The sequence below is a fragment of the Teleopsis dalmanni genome, chromosome 1 (assembly GCF_002237135.1).
Source record: "Teleopsis dalmanni isolate 2A chromosome 1, ASM223713v2, whole genome shotgun sequence".
In the NCBI taxonomy this organism is placed as follows: domain Eukaryota; kingdom Metazoa; phylum Arthropoda; class Insecta; order Diptera; family Diopsidae; genus Teleopsis; species Teleopsis dalmanni.
Genome location: NC_051846.1, coordinates 115,726,966 through 115,734,691, shown reverse-complemented (window position 1 = coordinate 115,734,691; position 7,726 = coordinate 115,726,966).

Here is a 7,726-nt window from a genome sequence, read left to right as displayed (position 1 = left end):
AGTCAATAGTAGTCAATAGTAACTATAGTATTTGACTTTTGTGAAATACTATTTTGATTATTGTACTTGCTTGCTTCTTTTCATACAGTCTGAAGTGGTAAATAATATTTTGGTTTTGCTTTCGGATCACTTCTTCCATATGGCCTGCGGATTCATATTCTCCAAAAATTTTATGTATTTTGTTTTCAGTTTTTTGTTAGACTCCAGTTTATTTTCTGAACTCATGAATCGCACCATTGCTTGTTTGTAAGATTTTACAAGCATGTTTTTTTTTGTAAATGGCAGCCTAACAACAAAATGTTTATCATCATTTTTAATCGTCATATCTTCATATTGTTTCATGCATATTTCGTCTTCGTGAGAATTTTTGTTTCTTGACTGTATTCAATCTCCTAAAATTTTTGGAGATTTGTTGTCATGTTTACTGCTAGTTGATTTACACGAAGAGGTCCGGAAATAATTAATCCTAGTTTAGTGTGTTGTCCAAGCATGATATTCTTTTTTCAAATTCCACTTTGTTCACGCATAAATCGCCGCCAATACCATGTTGATTCTAACTGATTTACTAAAGTTGGGATCCACAAGGTGTATTTCTGCCATTTCTTTATTTCACTCTACATTCGGATTCGTAGTTTAATTTGCTGAGGTAATACTCAGATCCGGATCATTGCAATAAATTACCAAGGAGTTTAGAAAATGTATTTTAATTTAAAAAAAAATATCTTTATTATAAAACTTCTTGTGGTAGTTACTGTGCTTATAAATAAAGAAATTCTAGCCTGTGGTGTTACATTCTATGGAAATAAATAATGTTTTAGTCTATGACTTTAAAATGTCGGTGGCATCATATTCAATGGATATACAAAAGGTTCTAGCCTGTGGTGTCAAAACACAATTAGCGTGAAAATTTCCTAGAGACTTAGCGATGATGTAGATGGCTATCGAATACGGTGTGCCGGCGGTAAGTGATCTTCCATACAAATTTGTTGTCTATTTTGTATGAAAAGTAACACTGAAATAAATTTATTGTCTATATATATGTGAAAAGTCACACATTTTTCGGAAGTTGCACGCACATGGATGATTCTTTGGATGTTCAAAGGTTGATGCATTTCTTGCTTAAATTTTTGCATTGCCTTTCGAATTAACGACTCTGCCGTAGAATAAACCTGTTCTTGAAGCTCGTCTTGTCTTGTGCTGACTGTGCGTATGGGTGTTCTTGTCACCTTTATAACTAGTTTGTTCGATTTATCAATGAAAGATGCGTAAAATAATTTTAAAATAATAAAATACGCATCTTCGTTCTTTTAGCCACCTTTAATATATTAATGTAATCATAATATATGCATAATATTCCAAATGTAAATTATTTATAAACATGATTAAATAAAGCAAATAATTAATTTATTAATTATAATTATCAGTATCGTGCTGTTGTTATTATGTAATTGCGCATATAAATTTAAGTTTTTACAACACGTACCACGTAATTAATTAGTATAGATACGGTATAGCCACTATCTTTATCTTTTTCTGAGATATGACGAATGTTCCTTGTGAATTGGTGAAGATACTCTGTCTGTTTTTAAGCAACGAGAATGGGATTTGTTTACGATCAGTTTAAATAATACATTTATAATACTGTAGTGCTTCTGCATAACTGTGATTCGTTCATAATAGAATTCTAGAATTCTAATAGAATTTTAGCTAATTATTGCGGATATGGAGCATTGCTGCGTCAACGCCGAAGTTACTTGTAGAACCAAACCAAAGTAACTGCGCAGGTTATAGCTTGCTTGTGTTGCTTAAGTGCAGTTTCGGCTTCTTGTGTCCAAAAGAGTTCAGTCATTCTTTCCGTCGCTTTTAATAAGGGCTTGTAAATGAACCTTGTAAGGGAAGAATCTGGCATGATCGCCATGTAATGTTCAAATACTAGTTTGTAGGCAGGATTGCCATGTAATGTTTAAATATATGTAATATATGTATGAATAGTTATTCCTGCCTAATACGAGCATGCATCCTAATCCTATTGATGCAATCAAGAACAAGTAATGAAGCGGCTTGTTTCCGCTAGTACCTAGGCCAGTGTTACGTGGCCAGAAGGGTGTGAGAATAAAATCAATAACGCATCAGTTTGCAGTCATAAGTATATTCTGAATTTATTTAACAATATTTTGGGTATTTATACATTTTCTTAGATTCTAGCGATCTCAAGACTCCGCCTCTTTATTCCAGACAAAACCTGGAAAAGTATAACCGCAGCCAATCAAAGTGATTGCTGACCTTGCAGAATGCATTGCATAGCGACGACACTGTTTGCTCATTTAGGTCAAACGTCAAAGTTATTATTAGAGTGCATTGACAATATTGCTTGCATATGTCTTTTGCAATATAGGAAATATTACTATCGAAAATATTGTAACATGTGTTCAGCAATTGGAACAGCGTGTGGCAATATTTTCGTTGGTAATACGACACTCTTTTGTTTATGTCGTTTTGCTTATGCTTCTTGTACGGTATGCATGAAGTGCAACCAATTCATAAATCTGCTTACTATTATTATTTATGAGTAATGTTAAGTGGCTAAGAATTGAGTGAGGTAGGTCCACTACAACCTGCATCACTGCTGTTTCTGGAGAAATCGTCGATATAAGTTCAGCATTGTCAAGAATCTACGTAATTCGTATGCATTGATCGTAAACTTTGAATGACATTGATCATCTCAGTTGGACAACTGACACCATCTTTGTTAACGTGATAACCTAGAAGCGATACTTCTTAGAAAAAAATCATTTACTCGCATTGATTTTCAACCCGTTTAGGCGTTGGAACACCGTAACCACGTGCTGATAATTTCCTTCACTGTTGTACACTATGGAAATATTGTCGATCTGGCGATGAAGTCTACACCTAAAAGAACGTGATCACCATTCGTGAAAGCCGAATGGTGTTACGGTTTTTTTTCAGTTCCCTGCAGCTATCAGTATATTGAAATTGGCTTTTCGATGTCTATGATAGAGTAGACCCATTTGCCATTGCATGTTTGTGCGAAGTCTTGCGTATGGTGGATAGGGTATCGGCACTGGTAGAGTTTGCACATGCACTCGTCAATAATTCGCTCATAGTAGCCACGTCCTATTCTTTTTTGCAACGATATATAATTGGCTGGCCCATTCGCTCCTTGGAGGGTTACACATTCTCTGGCTTGACATGTATTGAAATTCTTGACAGACTCTTTGCAACATACTGGGGTTAAACCATCTAGCACGTGAGAAAATAGGACATCCATTGGTGTAGATGCGATGTTGCACACTTGTTTATGTTGCATCCAATGAATTAAATGAAAATGGTACTGTCAGGGTGTTGAATTTGGATAGCAGTTGCTGATATTTCTTGTCGCGGTTGATTTAAAATACTGGAGAGTAGGCTTTAATTTTGGCAATGCAAAAAGACGACCAGTAAGTTACAATTTTTTAGGGAATCTGCGCTTAGTATTGGCTTCGATATATCTGTGATGGTAAAATACCAAGTGAAACTTTTTCTCAGGACCAGGATCAGTATTGAAAGTTTACTTCCGTATGTTTTTATGTGGGAACCGTTGGCTGCGAATTGTGTTCTTCTGAGTGGACCTAAGTTTATGATTAGGAATTGCTGATATTGATAAAACACAAATTTTCGCCCGCGTCCAATAGAAAGTTGAGCTGTGTCTTATTATCGACTATAAACAGACTACTTGACTTGTTACTACCAAATTCATCCACCGTCTCTAATGAAGCTGTATTTAGTTTTTCTATGCGTATGCTTCTGCTGCTATAGAACCATGACTCCTGTAAAGAATTTTAAGTAATGTTAAGAATGCAGGAAATATTGAAATTTCCTTTTCCCACAAAATTTTTAATAGTTAAACGATTTATAAAAAAAGGCTGTGTTGCATACTGTCATATTATCTCCAAAACGTATTAGAATTGTAGTAATTTGCTGGACTTTTGTTCACTCTCAAATTGTAAACAAACAAAATAGTATTCTAAGTTTAAAAGCTTAATGAGCGTAGCTCATTCCCCTCCAGAATCAAAGTAGGAACTGAACAAAAATAATGTTTTTAAAAATGAAATATTAATACCATCTACCTTATTTCTAGTAATTTAAATCTAAAATCAGGCTAGTTCAGAAAAGTAAGAGTACCACCCTAATTCCAAATAATAATAAATATTTAAATATCGATTAAATCGATAGTCGAATCGATACAGGACTCAAATACAGAAATACAAACTTTTGCTTGATAAGTAAAATCTCCACAAATACTGGTAAAGCTGTCCCTTTGCAGATTGGTATTGATCGATATAATCAGATTCACCTGTAATTACAAAACAAACAACGCAAACTGATAATTATCAAATAAATCCCATAATGCAATCGCTTGGCAACACTAAATAAAAAACTGCCCTATTTTGAAGTACTCAGTGTAAGACACTAGAAACAAGCGAAATGCAAAAAGTTATGGATTTTGAAAAATTAGACACGAAAAATACTGAAACAGTAAAATTACTGTCAAGTCCAATATGGAAAAATAACTTTTTTATTGCTCCAATATAAAAAGCAAAAACATATGAAACAAAAATACAAGTGAATAAAGAATACCACTTCTGATAAGTAGCTGATGATTTATGAGCAACGCAATAAAAAATTCTACCCTTATTAACTTAAATGTAGTAAAAGTCTCAGTGTTGTAATCAAAGGTAGAACTTACCTTTGTAATCTTAGTAATCTTGAAAAACTAAACTTTAATGTAAACAGTGTATTTAACATTATAAATAGAAATCGTATACATCAGCCCTTGAATAAAATTGCACTTAAGACTGATTGTAAAAAACTAAAAAAGGTGAGGTATTTACTTCATGTGAAAATCGTGGTTGAAAAACCCCATAAACGCACAGATCCAATTCAATGTCTTAATTGTCAGGAATATGGACACCCAAGAACATATTGCAAACTAGAAAGTATATTCGTGATATGTTCAGAATATCACCAAATTGAAAAATGTCCGAAGAACAAAATTGATGACAAAGCTAAATGTTGCTCAAATTGCGGTGGAAACCATACAGCGAATTACAGAGGTTGCCCTGTATACATTGAACTAAATCAAAGAATTAAAAGTAATCTAAGTACAACTCAAGTGAATACAATAAATTCTGTGAATATTTTGCCTAAACAATTTACTAATATAATTAAAAATACAACAACTTCTTCAAATAACAAACCAACGTTGTTAAGAATACTCCAACTATCAACAATAACTCTGAAATCACCAATATGTCTCCAAATACTGAATCTATACTTTCATCCTTTATTAAAAAAATACACAATTTTATGGATTGGATGCAAAAACTGATGAATAACATTATAAAAAGTATGATTCAAAATCAAACTCTTATGGCTGAATTGCTAAAGGCAAAATGAACGCATTTATTCTTTGCCATTGGAACGCTAACGGTTTATGCCAACACTCACTTGAAATTCAAGATTATCTATATAGAAATGACATAGATATTATGCTGTTATCAGAGACTCACTTAAAGCAAAAAAATTGTTTTCGGATAAATGGTTGTAAATTTTATGACACCAAACATCCAGATAAAATAGATAAACATACTTTTATGTTTAAAACACACTTTTTGGGGTTCGAGATTAATCTCACCAAGAAGCAGACAGCTTTACATGGCATTTCAGAATGATCTTGACATTATTTCCTCAGGTCAACCAACGTATTGGCCAACTAATCAACATAAAATACCTGACTTGATTAACTTTGGTGTTATTAGAGGACTAAGTAGAAAAGACATAACTGCAGTACCATCTTTTGATCTATCCTCAGACCACTGTTCGACTATTTTAACTTTATTATAACTAAATAGAATTGATACAGAATGTCAGATCAGCAAAAAAAAATTATCAACTGGTCACACTACACTAACATAATGCAGAATCGCATACCTCAAATTACAGCTCTTAGATGTCATTTAAGTATTGATAAAGCGGTGATATTACTGAATAAAACAATAACCAATGCGATAAAAGATGCCTCAACTTACAGAAAAATCACTCGTTCTAAAGTTGTTTCTCACAATGAAATTGAGAAGTTAATTTTAGTAAAGCGACAAGCAAGACGTAAATGGCAAAAGTATCGTTCTCCTAACGCTAAAGAAAGACTTAATGAAGTCTCTAAATTACTTAAATATACACTCAACAATCATAGAAATTGGACAGCACAGCACTATTTAGAGAATATTGGACCTAATAAAGAAAACAATTATACTTTGTGGAAAGCATCCCAAAAATTTAAAATACCTATTCAAAATGATCCTCCCATCCGAAAACTAGACGGATCATGGGCTAAATGTGACGAAGAAAAAGGATCTGTTCTAGTTAATCAATTAAAATCAGTATTTCAACCAAATCCAGAAGTCGTCCACTGCCAACGTAGAGTTCATTTTCCAGTAAAGGTGAAAGCTCCAATTAATCTAAGTATTTATGAAGTAAAAGAAGCAATTCAAACAAATTCAAATGCTAAGAAGGCACCAGGTCTTGATCATATTACAGGCAAAGTGATAAAACTTTTCCCTGACAAGGTAATTTTATTTTTAACCATAATATTTAATAGCATTCTTCCGACTGGCTATTATCCAAGGCAATGGAAAGTTTCTCTGATAAAAATGATTCCAAAACGAGGAAAGGACCCAACAATGGCTACCTTTTACAGGCCGATAAGTCTTCTTCTTCACTTATCGAAGATCTTCGTAAGAATAATTTTAGATAAATTGGAACCTTATATAATGCATCATAAAATAATACCTAATCACCAATTTGGTTTCAGGAAAAATCACGGAACAATAGAACAAGTCCACAGAATTTCAAGTGAAATCCACACTGCTTTCCAGGAGAAAAAATATTGGACTGACATTTTTCTGGACGTTGCTCAAGCTTTCGACAAGGTTTGGCATGAAGGCTTACTTGCGAAAATGAAATTAAAACTCCCTGAAAACATGCATCGGTTATTTCTTTCTTACTTAACTTCTAGAAAATTTCGTTTAAAACATAACTCTTTTACTTCAAGAGAAGTTGAAATAATGTGTGTTCTTCACAGAAGTGTTTTTGAGCCGTTTTTATATGTACTATACATAGTTGAATTTCCTCTCTTTTCTAACCATAAAATCCCAACTTTTGCAGACGACACTGTAGTCCTTAGTGTACACAGAAACCCCAAAATGGCCTCTCAGAATTTGTCACATCATCTGTGTCTTGCTGAGAAGTGATTGGCCAAATTGAGGATAAAAGTACATGTATCAAAAAGTGATCAAAGAAAAGAGACTTGACCACAAGTTACGCTGAACAACACTGTAATTCCGCAAGCAAACGACGTAAAGTATCTTGGCATTCATCTTGATAGAAGGTTGACTTAGAGCAAACACATAGATAGTAAGAAAACACGAAATTAAAGTTTAATCAGTTCTTTGGCTTGTGAACTCAAATAGTAAACTAAGTCTTGAAAACAAAGTCTTACTATACAACTGTATGATTAAATCTGTACGGACTTATGGAATTAATTTATGGTGTTCAGCTTGCTCTACAAATATTGAAAAGATTCAAAGAGTGCAAAACTTCATCACACGTAAAACAACAGGAACCTCGTGGTACGTAAAAAACTCCAATATCCATAAGAATTTAAACA